At 40.0% G+C, this 24373-nt stretch overlaps 2 protein-coding genes and 1 non-coding gene across 3 annotated transcripts in view; all 3 read right to left on the reverse strand.

Annotated features, from left to right (window-relative positions):
- Positions 1–24373, reverse strand: part of PEX16 (peroxisomal biogenesis factor 16) — a 561216-nt gene that overhangs the window by 94187 nt on the left and 442656 nt on the right. The gene's annotated exons all lie outside the window — the stretch shown is intronic.
- The window catches only part of PHF21A (PHD finger protein 21A), a 252309-nt gene that overhangs the window by 75029 nt on the left and 152907 nt on the right, over positions 1–24373 (reverse strand). The window lies entirely within an intron of this gene.
- LOC126019817 (U6 spliceosomal RNA) lies at positions 22851–22957 on the reverse strand. The gene has a single exon (XR_007499438.1). It is a non-coding gene; the product is annotated as a U6 spliceosomal RNA (small nuclear RNA).

Genomic DNA, 24373 nt, shown 5'->3' on the forward strand with positions numbered 1-24373 from the left:
AAATGTTTCTAGCATGGTAGTTTGTTTTTCTTGTTGTTCTTTAAACTACAGGGAACTAAGGGTCAACAGATACCTAAACAGCGCCACACTCTTTCTTTAGCAAATGTATACACAGTGAATACTGGTCTACAATGGAGGCTCTCATATTTATTTGGACTACCCCTACCTTTCCAAAAAAAAAAAAAAAAAGTAATCAGTTAGGTCCTCTTTGAAATCAAACTTCTGTTAGTAAACAAACAGAAAGTCCCCTCCACCATTCCAGCATACCGCCCCCAAGGGGAATTATCACCTACTTTGAGAAACACAGGTTTACAGTAAGTATAAAGTGGTAAGAAAATTTCAATACAGGAATCCAAGTGATACTTTACTTTATTTGAGGGGGTTGGGGGTGACACTCGATAGTGCTCAGGGATCACTACTTGGCAGTGCTCAGGGGATTAAACCAGGTCAGCTGTGTGCAAAGCAAGCACCTTGCCTCTAGTCCAGTGATAAGACATTTCTTTCATCAAATGTTTTATTCAAAATACTTATCTATGGTTAAAAAGAAGCATAGGGATTTAGGCGTATGATTCCTGGCAACACATGGGCCCCAAAGAAACTCAGGGTGCAGCCCTGAAGTGCCCAAGCACTGCTGAGTATGGACATAAAAGTCCACGAGCACTGCCCAGGTGGTCCCCAGCACCTCAGGGTCTGAGCAATACTGTAATTGTGGGCTCTTGCACCAAATTGCCCTAGTTGGCTGAGAATAACAGGGAGTGGCACCCTGAGCACTGGAGCTATCTCATCCACCCCAATAAAAATAAAGTGATGCAGTGTTGGAGCAATAATACTAAGTGATGAGGGCGCTTGCCTTGTATATGACTGGCTTGGGTTTGATTCCCAGCATCCCATGTGGTCCTTCGAGAGACTGCCAGGAGCAATCCCTGTGAGCAGAGCCAAGAGTAAAGGCCTGAGCACAGCCAGGTATGGCCCCAAAACAAAAGACCATAGAAAAAAAATATGTGTTGCTTAATACTTCTAAAAATACAGCAAAAATGAGTTATAGTTATATTTTCTTCCTTGCATGCTTTCTCTATGAAACCAAAGGAACTTTTTCTTTTAATATTTTCCTTTGGCAAAATGCCAGTACAAACATATTGCTGTAAGTTTTAATGACTCTTACAAGTTTGCTATCCTTGAGAAAAACACTTTTCTTGGGGCCAGAGACAGCTCAGCATTAGGGCACTTGCCTTAAGTGTGTGAGGCCGTGGGTTCAATCCCTGGCAAGACAAAACAAATAAAAGAATGCAGGTTTTTCATTTTCCAATAAATAGAATTTATTTTTTCTAAGTGTTCTCTTTTTCCATTTAAGAAGTGGCAAGCAGACAATTAAAATTCCACTCTTCACAATCGGGTTAAGAATCCGTCAAACGCCAATCTACCTGCCTTGGATGTGTTACCCTGACTCATGGCTGGGCCATCTGTTTCCAAGCACTGCTTGTCTCTCGGGGCAAATCAACCGGCTGCTGGGCAGTCCTGCCTCATGCCGAAAACTCATTCTGCAATTTCAAACTCCCTCACCCGCACTAGGTCCTCTTATCAGAATCTAAAACCACCACTTCAATCAACTAGAGTCAGACCCTTTTCTACTACTCTCGTACAAGAAAAATGATACACTGCAGGCCCACGTGTACACAGGTCATCTCTGAATGCTGGGCTCGCAAGGAAGGAGGCAGCCCAGTTTTGTTCCTATCAAAACATGTCCGTGTCATCAGCAGTCATCAGCCTGATACCTAGAATATACATGTGCGACCATGGAAGAAGGAGAACAAGATGACTAAATTCCTGAGGAGCAGAGTAAGAACTGAAAATACACAACACTCATTTGTTTTTATTAAATACTGGCATCTTACTAGTAGATGGGTTTCCATCCATGTGATCAGCACACACATTTAAAACAGAATTTGAGGGGCCGGAGAAATAGCACAGCAGTAGGGCATTTGCCTTTTACACAATCAACTCAGGACAAACCCAGGTTCAATTCCCGGCATCCCATATGGTCCCCCCAGTCTGCCAGGAGTAACTTCTGAGCCAAGAGCCAGGGGTAATTTACCCTTCAGCACTGCTGGATGTGATCCAAAAACCAAAAACCAAAGAAAAAAAAAAAAAGAAGAATTTAAAAAGTTCTCAGAACATCCTTTGAATCATCTACTACTATCACTTTGCTATTTTGCATGCACTTTACTTGCAATAACTCTCATCAATTTTGAGAAAACATTAGGGCTGTGAATGGGAAGATGGGCAGTATAAGGTTGAAAGGCATTATTTATTGAATATAGCTATCAACTATATACCAATGTATCAGTGCTTTATTATAATATTAACAAATAAAATAATTTAAAATTTTTTGCTTTGTTTTGGGCCACACACAGTAGTGTTCACGGGTTACTACTGACTCTGCACTCCGGGGATTACTCCTGGCAGGCTTGGGGAACATATGGGATGTCAAGGATTGAACCCGGGTTGGCTGCATGTAAGGCAAGTGCCCTTCCTGTTGCCCTTCCTGTTTTAGACCTGTTGGGTCTAAAAGTGAAATTCTTTTTGTTATTATTTTGGTTTTAAAGCCACTCCTGGATGTACTTAGGGATCATTTTTGGTAGTATATGGGATATTTGGAACTGAACCAGGGTTGGCTGATTGCAAGTAAAGGGCCTACCACATAGCTCTGATGTAAAAGTGAATTCCTTAAGATGTTTATATATCAGGAGGCCAGAGAACTTAAAGGTTTATTCTTAGTTTAGTTTTACTCCTAATTAACTCTAAGGTTTTTGGGTCACACCTGGCAGATCCCTCTGCATGCAAGGCAAACACCCTACCACAGTGCTATCTCTCAGGCCCACCTCTAAGGTAACTCTTAAGGAGTACCAACAAGATTATTATTTAGTTCCTTTCCTTTCAGTGTTGTTGTGATGATGTGGATTGTTGCACACACCTGCAGTGGTACTCATACATTTCTAACTACGGTGCTTGCAAGTTGTACATCTCACACACTCAGCTGGGGTGCTAACTGAGGCCTGTACTCCGTTAGTTGTGATGTTAGCACCTGGGTTCACCAAGATTTACACTTTGAGTTGAGGCCCACAGTTCTGGTTGTGGGGTGTGGTGGGAAGCAGAGATCTCTGCAAGGGCTCACACACATGATCTCCACTGGCCTAGCTTATAGGCCACTGTGCTTACATCTTCAGCTATGCTTAATGCCAAGTTGCATCCCTTTATAAAGTTATAATATGCACCTGGTCGTGGTAGAGCCAGACACTACTTGCAGTGCCAGGCTCCATGCGCAGAGCTGCTACGAATGTGCTCAGGGCAGGTAGGACACCAGAGATCCAACCACATGCTTGCAAGGTAGACTAAACCCCTGTGCTATATCTGTAAGCCAAGTAAAAAAAAAATCATTGAATTTTTTTTTTAATGTTGGGGTTGAAAATGTAATTCAGTGGTACAGAATTTGCCTTGCTTGTATAAAGCCCTGGGATTCAATTCCTGGAACTGCAAAATAAATCAACAGCGAAGAAAACCAAAAACCACAACCAGGCCAGGGATATGGCTGAAAGTGGCAGAGTATGTGCTCAGCATAAGCAAGATATCAAGGTTAACTCCTAGCAACGCATGCCCACTCTGCACATCACCAGGGGGCCCCTAGGATTGGGAGAACCACCAGAGAGGCCCACCTTCTAAAATAAAATAATATGTATATCAGCAGAGCAGGAAACAAATGTAGAAAATGGAATCACAGAAGAAAACAAAAAGAATAGTAATAGGCTTCAAAGATAGTATAGAGGGTAGGACACTCACCTTAAACTCGGCCAACTTGGGTTTGATTACTGGTATCACATATAGTCCCTGAGCCCCAAAAGGAATGACTCTTGAATGCAGAGTTAAGAGTAAACACTGAGCAGTGTTGGGTGTGGCCCCCAAAGAAAACAAAGACAATATCAAACCTATTTTTGGGCTAAGAGAGATGGGCTACATTCAGCTGTATTCAGGGCTTACCCCCGTCTTTGCACTCAGGGCTCCACCCTGGTAGTGCTGGGGCTTGGGGAATGTATATGTATATAGATGTATGTATATGCATATGCTAGGGATTATGCCTAGATCAGCTGCATACAAGGTGAGCACCTTACCTACTGTCCTCTCTCTGGCCCCAAGACAATATACTGCGAGTAATAATACAAAGTCCTAGAAAAATTATTTGAGACAATTCACATATGACCTGCCAATAATGAAGAGATACTACTTTGGAGAAATGGATTAAGCAAGTTTAGATGCTAGTGCTTGATTATAGGATGCTTAGTAAATAATGAATAAAAGCATTCACATACTTCCATACTTCCACTGGGTTTTGTACATGTTACTTTTTACTAACCAAAACAGTTATCTGAGAACAGAATGTAGAATGACTTATTTCTAATTTAAAAATGCATGTTTATTTTTAGAAAGGAAATAAAAAGGATCCCTAAAGTATAATTTTAAAGGCACTGAATAGTTACTAGATTGGTGGTTAGAGAGGAAGAACTATATCAGCAAAGTAGAGATATATAACTAAAAACACAGATTTGAAATAACCAAATGTGATTCTTAGAGCAAATCTCAAGGATCATAAGAGGTTGATACTACTAACTCTAGTATACACAGCAAATACTCTTCTCCTGAGGATGAATCATAGCAGTAGTGAACAGAAATGTTTGTCCTATTTCTCTGTGCTAAGACTAAGTCACAGCCTTCTGCAAGGTTTAGTGCAATATGACATTTACTGAACAACTAGCAACATCTCTAATTTTTTTAACAGACACATGACCCAAAGAAGATTCCAATTTTAAAATTGATGAAAGAGTTGAGACTAGACTATTATCTCTCCTAACTACTAGATATTTGGACTGCAAACAAAAACAGCACCATTTAAATTTAAAGTGAAAGCAGCAAACCTTAAAGAAACAAGCAACATGTTTGGATTGAAGAAGCTACTACATAGTTTCCTCACACAATATTATAAAAAAAAAAAAATGGGGGCAGGAGAGATAGTGGTAAGGTGCTTTTCTTTTTTCTTTTTTTTTTTTTTGTGGTGGTTTTTGGGTCACACCCGGCAGTGCTCAGGGGTTACTCCTGGCTCCATGATCAGAAATTGCTCCTGGCAGGCATGGGGGACCATATGGGATGCCGGGATTCGAACTGATGACCTTCTGCATGAAAGGCAAACGCCTTACCTCCATGCTATCTCTCCGGCCCCATGGTAAGGTGCTTTTCTTGCATGTGGGCTAACCTGAGTTCCATCTCTGGCACCCTATATAGTCCCCTAATTCCTACCAGGAGTAATCTCTGAGTACAGAGTCAGGAGTAAGGCCTGAGTGCCACTGGGTGTGGCCTCCAAACAAAAAACAAACAAACAAAAAGTATTTGCTTGGAAATTTGGAAAATGTTGGGTGGAAGCTGTATAGCAGGTAGGGCATTTTCCTTGCACAGGGATGACCCTGGTTCAATCCCTGGTATCCCATATGGTCCCCTGAGCCTACCAGGAGCAATTTCTGAGTGCAGAACCAAGAATGTCACCAACTGTACCACCCCCCAAAAGGGGAAATTTGGAAAATTTACTCTCTTACCTTTAGATATCACAGCAATAAGCCTTACCATGGGAGTTATAGGTTCTCTTTCGATCAAGGTATGGCAACATTAGTAACTTTGAATTCACCGCTGAATAAAACCATTACTGATATGTGAAACCAAATATTCTTTTCTGTACAATGTTCTTTTGTGTACATTCCTTGGTATAATTACCAAAAACTAGCTAACAGTCAAACTGAAGATTTGAAGATGTTATTATTTCAAGACTTAAGTGTTCTATTTAAAAAAAAAAAAACCTAACAGATATAAAGTTGACCTTTTAAACTTCCATTGCAACTTTCTAATGATTTTAATTTAATCCCCTGGAACAGTGGTCCTCAAACTATGGCCCAGGGGCCACATATTGTATTTGTATCTGTTTTGTTTCTTCATTGCAAAATAAGATATATGCAGTGTGCATAAGAATTCGTTCATAAGTTTTGTTTTTACTATAGTCAGACCCTCCAATGGTCTGAGTGACAGTGAACTGGCCCCCTGTTTAAAAAGTTTGAGGACCCCTGCCCTGTAACATTCCTTTTAGGATATAAATTACATGTCAGTTTTTTTATTGCTTCATAGTCCAAGTCTATATTAAAATAAGAATTGTATACTTTAGGGGCCGGAATGATAGTACAGTGGGTTGGGTATATGCCAGGAACAAGGCTGTCCTGGGTTTGATATCCAGCACCCCTAAGCCCCACCAAGAGTGATCCCTGAGTGAAGAGGCAGGATTAAGCTCTGAGCACCACTAGTTGTGACTAAACTGATTAATGCCCTAACAATAGTTTAAAAATTCTAATCACCAACCTCAGACAAACAATTTGATGGCACAACTGAAATAATGCCGCAATGGAACTTATTAACATAATTGTTTAAGAAGCAGAAACACCACAGAAGACATACTGTTCTGATAAAGAGGAAAAGAATGTTAAGGCTGAAAGCCTATCGAGGTAAAGTCAAGGATTCTGTGATCACCAAAGGTGAGGGCGATGGACTCGATGATGTTCTAGAATTAGATCCAGTGATGAGTCGGGAAGATATTGCCACATTAACACATTTCTATTCTGGTACGTTTCAGTCACGTACTTAATCAATGGGCCTGTGGGCTCGAAAGAGAGGAAACCACATTCACCTAAGCTGAGAACTAAATAATGAGACTAATAATGAAAACCACACTTGCGGTGACTTATCAGTGATTCTGCCACATGTCCCACAGCTCCCACAGAACAGCTAATAACACGGGGAAGAAAACAAAAACAGAGCTAGTGAACACTGCATTTCTGTACAAGAAAGGAGCAGGAAGAGGATTAACGGCATTCTCTCGCCCCCCCTCAAGCTTCTACTAAAAAAGAAAAAAAAAAAAGAGTCACTAATATCTTGCTAAATTTTCGAGAGAAAAGCTGTGAGCATCAGAGTTAACTAGTACGATAGGCCATGGGAGAATAAAACCAATAAGAAACCTTTCTGTTCTGCACTTCACAGGGCTGTCACTCGTACTAGAAAAACGTCACTTTGAAGCCCTGTTTGCATTCCATTTTTAACTAGAGGAAAGAGGATGGAGGTCTTTGGTTTCTATGACAACCCAGATGGGCCATAATACAAGATACTTACAAATGTTCAATTGCAGGGATGCCAAATCAAATTAAGGCAGAGTTAGCACTACTTCATAAAAACTAGATGGGGGAGAAAACAAAATACTTATGGCAAAATGATTCCGTTTCTAGAAGTGGGTTTGAAAGATTTCATGAGAAAATATAAGGAAAAGAGTGACTATTTTTAGTAAAAACAAATAAAACAGTAAAACTAATATATAAAATAAAGCTCCAATTTGCATGAGTAAATGTTTTCATTAAATTTGACTACTGGAAAATTACTACCTCACTTAATGTTGGAAAAAAATTCCTCTCAAATAACATGACTTTCATTAGTGATTTAAATCATTACAATCTGGCATGCTGGCTGGGTTTTAATGGCGAGTTGAGCTCCTTTGACTGACTGGTTCCCTTGCTCCATCCTTACCATTTGTTTCTATATTTGACTTCATAACTAGAGTACTTAGTCCTCAAAGCAATTGTGGAATGACTAATGTTTCAAAAAGGACCAAATTTGTAACTTGTACTTTACTACAACTTGAGAAATTTATTAACTTGCCATCAGGAATAAAAGAATAAACAACCATATTTTCTTTTTGTGTATGAATTACAGTTTATTTGAGAAGAACCCCAATAAGTCTGGCTTTCAAAATACTATTTTAGAATGGGGATTCACATGTGGCCCTCTTCAACTGTATGTTCAGTGGGAAAGAGAAATGCTTCACACCCAAATTTAATAAGGGCACTGATACAGATTCAGGTCATGTGCCTCACCTTAAGAGATCGATCATAGCAATGTAGCCAGCCTCGCCAAATGCCACATACATATATGCACACATCTGGAGGAGTTTGGAAATCATCACCTACATCCCTCACTTAACTCCAAGTTTTACAAGGTTTTTCAGGTTCCTTGTTTTAAAGCCAGTTCTACATTTTTTTTTTTTTTTTTGGTTTTTGGGCCACACCCGTTTGACGCTCAGGGGTTACTCCTGGCTATGTGCTCAGAAATCGCCCCTGGCTTGGGGGGGGGGACCATATGGGACGCCGGGGGATCGAACTACGGTCCTTCCTTGGCTAGCGCTTGCAAGGCAGACACCTTACCTCCAGCGCCACCTACCCGGCCCCAGTTCTACATTTCTAATAATGAAAGTCCTTTTCCTTTCTCCTATCCTTTCTCATTTTGGCTTTTGAGGTCAAACTTGGGAGTACTCAGGTTAAGCCTGGCTCTGCATTCAGGAATTACTGCTGGTGCTGCTCAGGGGACAATATGGGATGCTGGAGATTGAACCCTGGCTGGTCACATACAAGGCAAGCACCCTTACCCTCTGTACTATCACTCCAGCCCCACTCCTATTCTTTTCAACAATGCACCCTTTTACTTAAAACACAGCTCAAATTAAATTAATTCTATTAAAATACCATGACATTTTGGGGCTGGAGAGATAATACAATGGACACCTGCCTTTTACACAAATGTGAAAAATAAAATGAAAATACTGAACAAGGGATGTGTAGCCCAATGGCAGAAATACATGCTTAGCATACATGAAACTCTGGGTTCAAACCCCAATCCCTACTTCATAAAAAAAGGGAAATACTGATTTATCAGTATCATCCTAGACATTTATCAAAATGATATGAAAACATTAATTAGAAAGGATAATAGGATATTTGCAAATATCCTTCATAGTCATTATATTTATATTTATAGTTATGTGCAGTAGAAAATGGAATCAATCAAAACAGACAAATGACTAGATAAAGAAGCTATTTCAAGTAGAATATAATCATGCCATTAAAAACATTAAACTGTGAGGTTGGGGAGATAGCTCAGACTGGAGTGCATGCTTTGCATACTGAAATCTCAGGTTCAATCCCCAGCACTGCATGGTTTCTCACTGCTCCCCAAGCACCAGGAGGAGTGAAATCCAAGTACTCATCCAAGAGGAGGTCACCACTGAGCACTGCCAGTTGTGGCCCTGAATCCAAAATAATAATAGCAACAGTAATTTTTATTATAATGCCAGTTGAGACAAAATTGAATAGGACTTAATTAAGGCTAATTATGCTATGTGAAATGGTAAATTATTATTTTACTCATAGTGGGAATATAAATCACTAACATGACTTGGCAAAATAATAACAAAATTAACTTGTAAATTTGGTGAAACTACTATGTGATAGTTACTGGAGAAAAAAGGGAGCAGAGGAGGATTGGGTTGAAGAAATCTTTTTGGTGGACTACCTTGGAAATCTGACATTGGATGCAGTGAGTCTTATATACATGTTATAGAAGAATGTATGTATATATGTTCTATAGCACTGTTAAAGAATGATAAGTCAATGGAAAAAATATAACACAGTGAATGCCTATTAACACACTAAGGGGTTGAGGAAGTAGGACAGGGATTTGGGTATATGTAAACCTTACACAAGACCCTGTATGATTCCTGGAATTACATGACTTCCTGAGCATTGCCAAAGAGGCACTTGAGCATCACTTGGGGGCCACCTGCTAATTTTAAATGAACACAAGTAAAATAATTTAATAAACATGTATCTGCTACAGAAATTCTACTAAAGCTTGAATACTATAAATTTCAACTATTTTGGAATTTGCAACACCAGGTAAGTTTTCTTTTGTGACCTTTTCTTCTTCAAATGGAATAACTCATTTAAATTATTCTGAGAAAGATAAGATAGGAAACCATAAAAATAGTACTAGGATTATTTTCTTTTAAAAACTGTTTCTGAATGACCTGCTTCCCCACTCATCTATGGCTCTTGCAAGACACCAATGTCTGACCAAGTCTGACCAGATATGCTGGCATTTGGGCTTACATCAGCAGGACGTTTCTGTTTGGGGGCCACATCTGGCTGTGCGCTCAGGAATCACTCCTGGCAGGCTTGGGGACTATATGGCATGTCAAGGATCAAAACTCAGGTCAGTTGTATGTATGTTGTATGTAAGGCAAACACCTTACCCACTGTGTTATCACTCAGGCACCCAGTAGGACTTTTTTTTTTTCTGTTTTTGGTTTTTGGGTCACACATGCAGCGCTCTGGGGTTACTCCTAGCTTTATGCTCAGAAATCGCTCCTGATAGGCTCAGGGGACCATATGGGATGACGGGATTCGAACCACCGTCCTTCTACATTCAAGGCAAACACCCTACCTCCATGCTATCTCTCCGGCCCCCCCCCAATAGGACATTTTTTTGGAGTGAGTATGGACATCCTCCCCCTGTGTTCTCATACTTCTGGAACTCTGTCAGCTGAGAATACTCCCCACAAAAGCATAGTGCTTGGAATTCCTGGATCAGGACAACTCCAATTTTTTTTCATACTGTCATTCCCACAGGAAGACACCAATTCTGAAACCAATGTGTACTTGAAGCTTGAAGCCAACCTAATGTACAGAAACGAAAGTAACAGAATGATCAAGTGGCAACTGACAATGACTTAATGACCTCATTGTGAGATGCAATAATTTTCACAAATATTCTTGTACTTTTTATTTCTTTTCTTTTAAAATAATTAATTTCACTCCTATTTATCGGGAAACAAATGTAGTAAGATCAGCTAGTCAACTATGTGATACAGCCTTTAAATAAAATAATTTATATTTAAAAAACCTGTTTCTTGTTTAGAAAAAAATGTATATTAGCCATTATATTTACATGAAAATTTTTTCTGAAAGGGCTGTACTTGGAAAAAGTTTAGGTTGCTGATTTTCCTTTTGCCCCACTAATGTTAATGTTGACTGTGGCCTCCTTATATGAAGTCTCTCCTCAGTCTTAAGTGTCCTATTAGAAAATATGTTACCAATCTACACCTAACTCCTGCTCAAAGAAAAAGAGAGAAACCTTTTATAAAATTAGGGTTATGAAATATTCAGTATTCCTAGCACTAATAATGCCACTAAATAATAAACTGATAGTCTAAAAATGCTGATGAACTTGATTTTAAAGCACCATAAAACCGCCCTGCTGCCCATTATTATGATGACATTTTCATGAAGGGCAGAGAAAAGGCAGTAATTCTAGATGACTAGTACTTATAGAAGATTAAAAATAAGAATGATATAAAATGTAGAACAGAAATGAAGATGAAAGAATAAGTATGGCTCAACATACTATGGAGCATGCAATATTTGAGAGGTACTGGGCCAGACCTTACACACAGGCCTACACAAGCCCTAAGGGGTGGGGGGGAGAAAGCTTATTTAGACTCTGGAGAAGTGCCCTTCATCAATGGCTTCTTATGCCAGGATTTCCTTTTTGAGTGTTGCAACCTAATATTCTTCACCCAGGCAACCACAGGCCTGTTTTGGAAAGGTTCCCTATTTCAAACGCCTCAGTGCTATTTCCATTTGGAAATACATCTTTATGAAAATATGTATCATCCCCAGAACTAAAATGCTTAGATATATTAAGTTTCAGCTGTAAGTTATATTTTTAGAAAAGTGGTAATTTCAGAATCTCTGCTTCAAAATTATAGAGTTGGAAATTTTTTTTGTAATGGAATCAAAAAGTAGAAAATTAAGAAGATACACTAAGGATTAAAGTCCTTTGCTCTCCTTTTTTTATTTCATGTTACTTACTCATAAATCACCAAATAATGCAAAATAGTAAGAAATTTCACCAGCCATTCATCTTCATAAAAACAAAATAATTTAATGCAAATGTGCTCTTAACAACAGTGTTTTCAGACAGAGGCTGACATCATGGATGGGGGTTGTTGCACAACAAACTGATTCAATCTAAGATGTTATGGCCTTGGGTACAGAAAAAAAAAACAAAAACCTAACAACACCCCTTCCCCATACTTTGGACCAAAGAAAAAGGACTTAACTTTTAATGGTTAAAAAATAAGAGGGGGGTCAGAGAGATAGCACGGAGGTAAGGCATTGTTTGCCTTGCATGCAGAAGGACAGCGGTTTGAATCTTGGCATCCCTTATGGTTCCCCGAGCCTGCCAGGAGCGATTTCTGAGCACAAAGCCAGGAGTAACCCCTGAGCACTGCTGGGTGTGACCCCCCCCCAAAAAAAAACAAAAAAATTAAAAATAAAGGGGGGGCAGAGTGGTGGCATTAGCCTAAGACAGACCTTGGTCAATCCCCCTGTGTCCCATATGGTCCACTCAAGCCAGGAGCGATTTCTGAGTGCATAGCCAGGAGTAACCCCTGAGTGTCAATGGGTGTGGCCCCAAAACAAAACAAAAAAGAGGGGCCAGAGAGATAGCACAGCAATAGGATATTTGCTTTGCACGCGGACAACCCATGACTAAAGGTGGTTCAATTCCCAGCATCCCATATGGTCCCCTGAACCTGCCAGGAGCGATTTCTGAGCATAGAGCCAGGAGTAATCCCTGAGCATTGCCGGATGTGACCCCCAAAACACACACACACACACACACACACACACACACACACACACACACACACACACAAAAGAGGTGTGCATAGTGATAGTATAGTGGGAAGAGGACTTGTCTTCCACGCAGCCAATCCAGGTTCGATACCTAACATCCCATATGACCCCCCTGAGCTCACCAGGAGTGACTCCTGAGTGCAGAGCCAGGAGCCAATCCTAAGCATCACTGGGTATAACCCAAAAAGCAAGCAAACAAAAAGAAGTAAGAGGTGAGTAAGTCTTAAACAGTGATGAGTATACCCTCCCAAAGAAATTAAGAGATTAAGAGAAGAAAAGAAAGACAGAAGAAAAGGAAGGAAGGAAGGAAGGAAGGAAGGAAGGAAGGAAGGAAGGAAGGAAGGAAGGAAGGAAGGAAGGAAGGAAGGAAGGAAGGAAGGAAGGAAGGAAGGAAGGAAGGAAGGAAGGAAGGAAGGGAGAGAGGGAGGGAGGGAGGGAAGGAAGGAAGGAGAAAGGGAGGATGGGAGGGAGGGAGGGAGGAAGGGAGGGACGAAGGGAGGGACGAAGGGAGGGAGGGAGGGAGAACGGGAAGGAGGAAGGGAGGGAGGGATGGAGGGACAGAGGAAGGGAGGGAGGAAGGGAGGGAGGGAGGGAGGAAGGGAGGGAAGAAGGGAGGGAGGGAAGGGAGGGAGAAAGGGAGAGAGGAAGGGAGGGAAGGGAGAGGAAGGGAGGGAGGGAAGGGAGGGAGGAAGGAAGGACAATTGGGGGGATGAGTGAGGGAGGTGGAAGGAACAGAGAAGTCTGTTGTCAGATCTAAAATCTAAAATCTATGTTCAGACATTAAGTGATGATATTTCATGAACTAAAATATCTGATCAGTGGCTATAACACAACATCCTTTGTCCTTTTCTTCAACACAATAATTTTAAAGAACCAAGCATATTTGACCTCTTACCCAAAAGAAACTCATTTTCCTTCATACTAGTTGGCACAACTCACAAGTATTTTTTTGTTAGAGTACTTAAATTTTACTGTGGGCAAGTGCTGTATCCTGCCAGGAATGGATAGGATTCCATTAAACTGTCTCCTAAAGACTAAGGAACTTATCACCCAGAGGTCTGTTTGTAAAAGAATTCATGTCTCTCAGAAAGACAAATCTCTCCCCCAATTTCACATTCACTGCATTCATATACCCATACACTCAAAATTCTTTCCTCTTCTGTCTAGTCAGAGAAGAAACACAGGAGAATAAGTTGATAAGCTAAAGTGCTACAATGTTTGCTTTCCCCTTCACAATAGTATTTCTCTGTCATCAAAACCACCTCTATATATGAAAAACGAAATTATAAAATTTAATTTTACTATAGGCTTGTATGAAAACATTAAGTACAAACATGTGCATATAGTATGAGAAAAAGTGGATTTCTTTAGTTACTAGAAAAACATTAGTCACAATATTGCTCTTTGATTGCTTATGTTTTCTTCTTTTAACTAAGGCTTTCTAAATGTTTTAAAAAAGCAAAACCTTCATATATTTATTTGATCAATAGGTACCAAATATTCAGATCTGCATGTACTGAATTATAAGATAGTTTATTGTGGGACACAGAGGTAAGACAGTATAAAGTGCCTGCCTTGAAAGTGGCTGACTGCACTTAAATTTTTGAGCACCAGAGGGTTCCCTGGACCCTGCCAGGAATGATCCCTAAGCACAAAGCCATAAGTAAGTCCTGAGCACTGCTGCATATGGTCCAACCCTATTCCCAAATAAAATAAAGTTTACTGGGACTTTATTGGCAAAAGAGCCTTGATTATTCTTAGCCTCTTATTACACACCAGTCAACGAAGCTATCAGCAATCTTTTTTAATTGAAAAATTTGAACTGTCTTATCTTGGAATAGTTAAATAAACATTAAAGGAGTCATCAGTACCAACCACTTATTCTCCATGAGCAATGAATAAAATAATAATATTTGGAGCACAATTAAGCTTCTGTGGCTCAAGATGGATGGTCTCATCAATTCTGAAACAATTCTGTTCTACCTATAGCAATTTGATAAAGGAAAAAAATTACTTCTAGTAAAATGTAGTATAACCTTTATTGCATATGAAAATATGTTTTTATCATTTAGTTAATAAAACACTCCACCTCAGGAGCCCGATTTATGGCTCAGGTACAGTGGGGTACAGTGTTTGCCTTATAAGTGGTCATCCAGGGTTGATCCCCGACATTCCATATGATCCCCTGAGTACCACCAGGAGTAATTCCTGAGCACTGCTTGGTGTGGCCTAAAAACAAACAAAACCATCCCAAATTTTCTACATTTTATGAATAAAATAAAAATAAACAGTAAGCAAAACAGTCCGGTTATTTTTATGCCTACAAATGACAGTCAAAGTGTACAATTTTTAACTTGAAAAGTGGACTACTCTATAACATAAGTCTTCTTTTATTTTTTTTATTTTATTTTTTTTTTTTGGTTTTTGGGCCACACCCGGCAGTGCTCAGGGGTTACTCCTGGCTATCTGCTCAGAAATAGCTCCTGACAGGCACGGGGTACCATATGGGACACTGGGATTTGAACCAACCACCTTTGGTCCTGGATCGGCCGCTTGCAAGGCAAACACCACTGTGCTATCTCTCCGGGCCCATAAGTCTTCTTTTATGTTTTATTTTCTAAATTCAAATTCAGACACCAGAAAAGTAAAGAGCTGGAATAGTCTTTTGACTTCACAATCATCATGAAAAAAATCAAAATACCTAACAAAAATAAGTTATTGTTAATCTACTTTCTATATAAAGGTCAAACAGTTTAAAAATTAAATCTGTTATAATCTATTTGCTTCTACGAAGTGTCTGGGTCCCATTTTCAACTATTCTAATATTTCCAGAAGCCTCAATAAAAATTATGATAACAGGACAATAAACTCTGTAATGTTAGTTTCTTTTTTTATTTTTATTTTATTTTTTGGGTTTTTTTGGGGGGTCACACCCGGCAGCGCTCAGGGGTTACTCCTGGCTCTATGCTCAGAAATCGCCCCTGGCAGGCACTGGGGACCATATGGGATGGCGGGATTTGAACCACCGTCCTCCTGCATGCAAGGCAAATGCCTTACCTCCATGCTATCTCTCCAGCTCAGGACATAAAACTCTGAGCAGTAAACATGTTCAGAATCATTCAGATGGATACACAATTAGGGTGAAGGCTAAGCCAAAGCTAATACTAACAATAACCTAATGCAGCTTTTTACAGCGTTTTTAGTTGGAATAAATTTGCTTTCAGTCTTCTGATCTTCTAAGTCTTTCCAAACAACCCCCACATATCAGTTTATATAAGTAAGAAGCAGAGGATACTTCTAGGCTCAGCATCTAGAGTCAAAACCCATTCTGCTCCAGATGAGGTTGTGTTGAGAAGCTCGAGGATGAAGTGATCACTTAATGAATGAACGCCATCTAGTGGGATCAGTGAGATTTCAACTGTGTCTAGTTCACTACAGTAGACTACATACATACAATCTATTCCATTTGGATGAACATCTCATTTTATTTTATTTATTTTTGGTTTTTTTGGGTCACACTGGCAGCGCCCAGGGGTTTCTCCTGGCTCTATGCTCAGAAATCGCTCCTGGCAGGCTCGGGGGACCATATGGGATGCCGGGAATAGAATCGCCCTCCTTCTGCATGCAAGGCAAACGCCTTACCTCCAAGCTATCTCTCTGGCCCCTAAATATCTTATTTAAAACACACACTCAATAGGAAAACTTCTTGGGGTCAGAAAGATAGTTCCAAGGGCAGAGTGCTTGCCTAGTCGTGGGAGACCTAAATTCAGGCCTAAGCACTGCTCTATGTAGTTCACCTTAAGGTGTGGCCCAAGATCAAATTTAAAAAAAAAATGTAATAGTAAGTGAACTTCTCCTTCTCTCCCCTCACCCTATACACTACCTGGTTCTGTGTTCAGGGATCACTCCTGGAGACTTGAGGAAATACATGACAGGGACTGAACCTGGTCGCCTGAGAATAACGCAAATGCTCTATCTCTCTGGCCATAACTAAACCTGAATGACTCTCTTAAATTTGACTACAATTAAAATGGTGCAAAAAATATTTTAAGATCACTAATACTCATTTTTAAGGGAATATTTTTATTATTTCCTTCAAAGGGAACAACATAGAAATTAATACACACCAACAATATGTATTTTCAAAGATCTCAGCTAGAAATGTCAAAACACTGGTTAAATTTTAAAAAATTAAAAATAAAATAGCAACTGCTATAAAAAATGTTAAAGAAATAAATTACAGTAGCAAGTTGCAGATAGTAAAAGGGGATAATTATGGTGCTTGCCTTGCACATGGTTCATCCTGGTTTGATTCCCAGCACCACATATGGTCCCTTGATTACCACCATAGTGATCCCTGGGCACAGAGTCAGAAATAAACCCTGCACAAGATGGTGTAGCTCACACACACATTAATAACAATAACAACAATAATAATTAAAACGAAATTTTAAAACAGCTAATAATAGTGCCTAGATTAGGTTATTAATAGTTATTAATATAGTATCAGGTATTTCATTAAATTTTCACCTTTAAAGTTATCTTGAAATATAGTTCTACAGACGATTTACCTGTTATAGAGATATTTAAATACTGAAATCCAAAATGACAAATCAAAGAAGAAGCCTTCCTGGCTCCAAGAGATGTTGAGTTCATATTCTGCATGTTGGGTGCCTAGATTCCACTGTTGACACTTAATACTCTGAGCATTGCTAGGAGCAGTAGCTCAGAGTTAAATTTAAGAGAAGCACCTAAACACAGAGTTAGATGTAGCACAGAATTAAATTCAAGATTATCTCCTAAGCACAACACACCTTTCTCCCCCTAAACAGACAAAAAATGAACTTTTTTCCATCCAAACTCAATGTGAATGCCTCTAGACTAGAGTAACATTAGATTCAGTGTGTACCCACCATTCATCCAGAGACAAGCCAAAGGTTTGAAGTTTTAAGAGATGGGGCAGACTCTGGCGACTCAAGGAGCTCAAACAAACTCTAATGGAAGGAACTAATAGCATTTTACAGAAGATATTTGCAACTATTACTTATCATAATTTCACTATTACTTTTATTCACGTTAAAAATAAACTGACATTGGGGCCGGAGCGGTGGCAAAAGCGGTAAGGTGCCTATCTTGCCCGCGCTAGCCTAGGACGGACCACAGTTCCATCCCCCTGGCATCCCCTGGCATTGCCAAGCCAGGAACAATTTCTGAGTGCATAGCCAGGGGTAACCCCTGACCATCACCAGGTGTGGCCCCAAAACAAACAAATAAAAACAAAACAAAAAAAACTGACAGCATTAGCAGTTAATGTTATCATTAGCAATAAGTTAAAGAGATAGCATTATTAAATCCATCAGAATTTTGATTTAGTCACATAATTTAAACGATAAATTTATGGGTCTGCAGAGATAGTACATGGGGTAAGGCACTGCCTTGGATACAGCCAGCTCTGGTTTTGAAAGCCTGGAATCATCTATCTGGTCCTCTAAGCATGGCAAGGAAATTATCAATGAGCACAAAACCAAGAATAAGCCCAGACAACCACTGGATATACCTCACCATTGCACCCCCCAAATAAACCCCACGGAGCTGGACTTATACTACAATAAGTGGGGCACTTGCCTCACACATAGTTGGTCTAAGTTTGATCCCCAGCATCCCATATGGTCCCTTGTGCAGTACCATGAGTAATTTTGAATGCAGAGCCAGGAGTAACTCTGCAGATGTAGCCCAGTCTAAACCAACTAACCAACTAAACAAAAATATGACAGAAGATGGAGCAAGAGGCTACCAAGACTGGCTGGTTTGACAAACCTAACTATAGATCAAGTAAAGAGGAAACAGCAAGATAAGGTAGAATGAGGCTAAAATTAGTGTATGAAAATCTGACACTATTAGACATCCTAAAACCTGAGTTCCGATCTATTCATTTGTGAAATTAAAATAATAAAGGGTATGTTTATTCTATGTAAACAGATCTTGATACTTTTGTTAAATTTAAACAACATAAATGCCAACTATTTTCGGCCTAATAATTTCTGTAATTCATATTTAATTATAGTCTAGATAACAATTATGTATTTATGGTGTTCATGCACAAAGTCCCTGCACCTACTGCTGCCTCTATGTCACCTCTAGTCCAACTCTTTCTTCTGCTCCTCTCAAGCTCCCTACTGTTTGGTAATTTGAGTTTTGTATTCCATAACTAAGTATGTTCTTTTCCTCTGTGTTTCTATATCACAGATGAATGAGCTCATCAGACACTGTTCCTTCTCCCTCTGACTTATTTTACTTAATATGATAGTAAAATGCAAGATTTCATCTTTTCTTCAAGAATTATATTCTGTTGTGTACCTATGCCACAGCTTCCTTATCCATTCATAGGCCATATGTACTATATAGTATATATTATACTGTAATAAACTTAAATGTGCATATATATCTTTAAAGTCATTGTTTTAGTGTTTGAGGGGGTAGATGCTAAAAGGTGTAAATACTGGGTAATAAAAAAGATCTATTCTTCTTTTGTTCCCCCCCCACCCGCCCCTATTCTTCTTTTGTTTGTTGGTTTTTGGACCAATGCTCAGGAGTTACTCCTAGATCTGTGCTCAGGAATTATTCCTGGTGGGCTCAGGGGATCATATAGAGTGCTGGAGATCGAACCTGGGTCAGCTGTATGCAAGGCAAGCATCCTACCATTTTGTTCTGGCCCCTATTTTTACTTTTTTGAGGTAAGTATTATTTTCCACAGAGAAAACACCAGATGACATTTCCACCAAAAGTGGAAGAGGGATCCTTTTTCACTACATCAATGCCAACACTGATTGTTTCCAGTCTTTTTAAATATATGCTACTCTCACTGGTGTAAAATGATATTTCATTGTCTTTATTTGCATTTTCCTGACAGTAAGGGAAAGTGAATACTTTTTCACAGGTGCTGATCAATCTCATTTCGCCAATGTTCTACTGACATTCTCTCATCTTAATCAGTTTCTTCAGTCAGATTGGTCTCATCTCTGCTCAGTAAACTGAACAAGATGACTCCCATTTAAAATTGTTTTTTTTTTTTTCTTTTTTTGCTTTTGGGCCACACACGGTGACCCTACTCCTGAGGGTAAGAAACTGCGCTCAGAAATTGCTCCTGATGGGGCCGGAGAAATAGCATGGAGGGAAGGCGTTTGCCTCACATGCAGAAGGACGGTGGTTCAAATCCTGGCATCCCATATGGTCCCCCAAGCCTGCCAGGAGCGATTTCTGAGCGTAGAGCCAGTAGTAACCCCTGAGTGCTGCTGGGTGCAACCCAAAAACCAAAATAAATAAATAAAAAGAAATCACTCCTGGTTTGGGGGCCCATATGGGACACCGGGGGATCAACTGCTGTCCGTCCTAGGCTAGTGCGGACAAGGCAGACAGACGCCTTCCCACTAGCGACACCTCTCCGGCCCCCCATTTTAAAATTTTTATTTAAAATAGTGACTAGACTACAAATATTTTTCTTTCTCTCCTATTTGTCCATAAATTAAAAGGTCTGATTATACCTCATCTCTTCTAAGAACCTTGCCTTAAAATGCCTGTCAAAATTATCTGTAAAACTCCTCTACAAGTTATAGTATCATGACTTATATAATTAAATGTACAAATATTAGGTACTAGAGCAGCAACAAATAAATATATTGTATTAACTATATGGCAGATGCACTATGAAGCTCATTAGCTATATATTATATAATTCACTCTTCAACTCAATTCTATGAGATAGGTACTATTAGCATTCCATTATACAGAAGAAAAAAACAGAGGCACAGAATAGTTAAGTGACTTTTCGAGGTTCTAAAGCTCATAAGAGACAGAAAGAGAATGAATTCTTTTTTGGGGGAGGGTGCCCACATGGCAGTGATCAGGGATTACTCCTGGCAGGCTTGGGAAACCGTATGGGATGCCAGGAATTGAACTTGGGCCCGTCCCGGGTTGGCCGCATGCCAGGGTCAGCTGCATGCAAAGCAAACACCCTACCACTGTGCTATCTCTCTGGCCCCAAGAGAATGGATTCTAACTCAGGTCTTTGCACCCCCAAGTTCATGCTCTTTCCACCGTTTACTACACATTAATTGTAAAATGTTTTACATGGGGGCCGGAGAGATAGCATGGAGGTAAAGCGTTTGCCTTGCATGCAGGAGGTCATCGGTTCGAATCCCGGCGTCCCATATGGTCCCCCGTGCCTGCCAGGAGCAATTTCTGAGCCTGGAGCCAGGAATAACCCCTGAGCACTGCCGGGTGTGACCCAAAAACCACAAAAAAAAAAAAAAAAAAATGTTTTACATGAAATTTTTGCTCTACTATGGATGTTCCCTGATAATTAGGATCATTTCATTTGAAGTAACTCTTCCGGGCCCGGAGAGATAGCACAGTGGCGTTTGCCTTGCAAGCAGCCGATCCAGGACCAATGGTGATTGGTTCGAATCCCGGTGTCCCATATGGTCCCCCGTGCCTGCCAGGAGCTATTTCTGAGCAGACAGCCAGAAGTGACCCCTGAGCACTGCCGGGTGTGACCCAAAAACCAAAAAAAAAAAAAGTAACTCTTCCCTAAAGTTGCATTTTCTGGGCCTCAAATTAGGTGCTCAATGTTTCCTTGAAAGTGAGATAAGCTATCAGTCACTATAATTTGGGGAAAGAAATTTACAGTATAGCTTTATGGCAACTTTACAGTAAGTCATTCCAGATTTGAGTGTTTGCATTCAATATCCTGACATGTTCTGATTCTAATAAAAATTTGTTCCTGCTTCTTTTCAGAATTAAAACATGGAGGCAGGGAGATTCCTCAAAGGGTTACGGCATAAGCGTTGCGTGTGTAAAGCCCACAATCAGTCCCCTGAGCATCTTCATGGGGTAGACCCTAAGCACAATGTCAGGAGTAGTCACTGAGCAGCAGTGTCTACTCCAAAAACAAAAGGAAATTTTGGGTAAATACTTGAGAAACACTTATTTAGACACTTTACAGTAAATCATTAAAAGATATTAGGGGAAATATGTCTACTTGGAATCAGCTGATGGAATTTAATAATCTTTTAAAGATAAAAAGGAAAGCTTTCTCTCCTGAAGCAGTCTCTTGAGCACTTGCCAGAAAAATTAATAACGAAGATTTAATAATCCAATGACTAAGGCATTCGGGACCAGGCAGTGTATCATAGCAAGATATACAACTATTTGTCGAGGGTCTCCAAGCAGTGTTTAGGGGACCTTAGGACTAGTCTGGGTGAGACTCAACCAGCGACACCAGCTAGAAGGTTTAATGCTTAGGCCCAGCAATGTGATGCTGCTTAAGCAGTGGTATCTGAGGGACCATAAAGGGCAGGGGCCTGAATTTGGGGGTCCCACAGACAGGACATGCACACTCCATTCAGCTCTGTAAGTTCTCTCCAGCCACCACACAACTCCTTCTAAAAGTCAATACTCTGAAAATATAATCGACACTATAGTGAACAGGCTTTTCTTTCAAGTACATAACATTATTTGAAATGATAGTTATTTAAGAGTAAAGTGAAGTTCAAGGAAATGTGTCTAAATTCCATACTGGTAAAACCAGTACCCAAACTTTGTGTTTTGATTATAATGCCTGTATTCATTTCTGCTTTACCCCACTATTAGGTATAGTAGAATGGGCAACTCAAATCCAAATTTAATTTGGATACATTTTTGGTATCACCTTTTGATAATTCATTATATATATATATATTTTGGTTTTTGGGCCACACCTGGCGGTGCTCAGGGCTTTCTCCTGGCTGTCTGCTCAGAAATAGCTCCTGGCAGGCATGGGGGACCATATGGGACACCGGGATTCGAACCAATCACCTTTGGTCCTGGATCGGCTGCTTGCAAGGCAAACGCCACTGTGCTATCTCTCCGGGCCCGATAATTCATAATATTTAAAGTCACTTCACTTGTAAAACCAACTGTCTTGGCTTTGAAAGAAATAATAAGTTATTATCATTTTTTTTTTTTTTGGTTTTTGCGCCACACCCAGCCTTGCTCAGGGGTTACTCCTGGCTGTCTGCTCAGAAACAGCTCTTGGCAGGCACGGGGGACCATATGGGACACCGGGATTCGAACCAACCACCTTTGGTCCTGGATCGGCTGCTTGCAAGGCAAACGCCACTGTGCTATCTCTCCGGGCCCGTTATTATCATTTTTTTAAATATGGAACGCTTCACGAATTTGCGTGTCATCCTTGCACAGGGGCCATGCTAATCTTCTCTGTATTGTTCTGATTTTAGTATATGTGCTGCCGAAGCGAGCATAATAAGTTATTTTTTAAAAATTATTTTAATTGTGGGGCCAGAACGATAGCACAGCAGTAGGATGTTTGCCTTGCATGCGGCTGACCCAGAATGGACCTAGGTTCGATCCCCAGCATCCCACATGGTCCCCCAAGCCAGGAGCAATTTCTGAGCACATAGCCAGGAGTAACCCCTGAGCATCACTGGGTGTGGTCCAAAAACAAAACAACCACCAAAAAATATTTTAATTGAAAGTGCTGTGATTTACAATTATTCATAGTTGAGTTTTAGTCATAAAATGTTTCTGTACCAATTCCACCAGCAGAGTCAGCCTCCTCCACCAGTTTCCCCAGAGTCCATCCCGTTCCTCCCCACAACTTAACAGGAACCTTTAGAGTTTGGTTGTTAAAGTTTGGGTCTTATGATTTCAGTGTTGTTGACTCTGTGGTTTATATATTTAGTCCTATCCTTCCTTAACACCACTAATGTACCCATATTCCCTTGACCTTTGCCACCTGTTATTTAACCATCTGTCTTTCACTCCCTCCACTTAGAAATAATGGGTTTTCTAAGGCAGTGTTGCAGAGCCTTGGTTCACAAAAGTTTACGAAGAACAAAAAGTCAAAATAAATATAAATCTGGACCTCTCTTTCCCCTTTATTTAATTTTACTGTCCCCTTCCTCTGACTATACCAACTGGCCACAGTGAACTGGAGTAATCACGATGAGTTGATTTGTGAGGCTGAGTTGCTAGGTGCTCTAGAGCAATAAAAGTAACCAGACAGTGAACAATTCTCGCTCTTCACTGACTCTTCCCTCCTACTATAAATAAGCATGCTTGAGTCTCTTCTGCACAAAACTGTTTCCTTCCCCTCTCACTTCCTTTTGCTTTCCCTCTTTCTTCTTTTTCTTTTGGTGAGGAAGGAAGAAAGCGCTGAGCTATACCTAAATAAATAAATGATAAACAATGTTCCCTCTCACCCAAATGGACATTCACAAAATTATAGTTCCCTTTTTCTTTTATCACTAAATTATCATGAAATTTTTAAATTCATTCTTCTTGCTAGAGCAGGGATGGGAAACAAACACAAGCCACATAAGGTATGTGAAATCATGTGGTGTGGCTACATGACATGACAGATATATAGGATTCTGGTTGTCTGCCTGTGGCCCATCTACCTGAACATACATCTGAAACTGATAGAAATACCCAGTGGTGCTTGGCACTGGTCCATACCCCTACTCTGGATAAAGGATCCTTGAAGGTAAGAATGGATTGTTTTTGTTGATAAATTCATTTCAGTGCAGGGGATCACATTTAGGGCCTTATATATGGGAGGCCCATACCAGTAAGTGGTAACTTCAGTTTTCAGTTTTGCTAGTGATTAGTAAGTGCTCAATGAATCAACTGTTGACAACTTGTGATTTCTAAGATAC

This window comes from Suncus etruscus, chromosome 9, assembly GCF_024139225.1.
Source record: "Suncus etruscus isolate mSunEtr1 chromosome 9, mSunEtr1.pri.cur, whole genome shotgun sequence".
NCBI classification, from domain to species: domain Eukaryota; kingdom Metazoa; phylum Chordata; class Mammalia; order Eulipotyphla; family Soricidae; genus Suncus; species Suncus etruscus.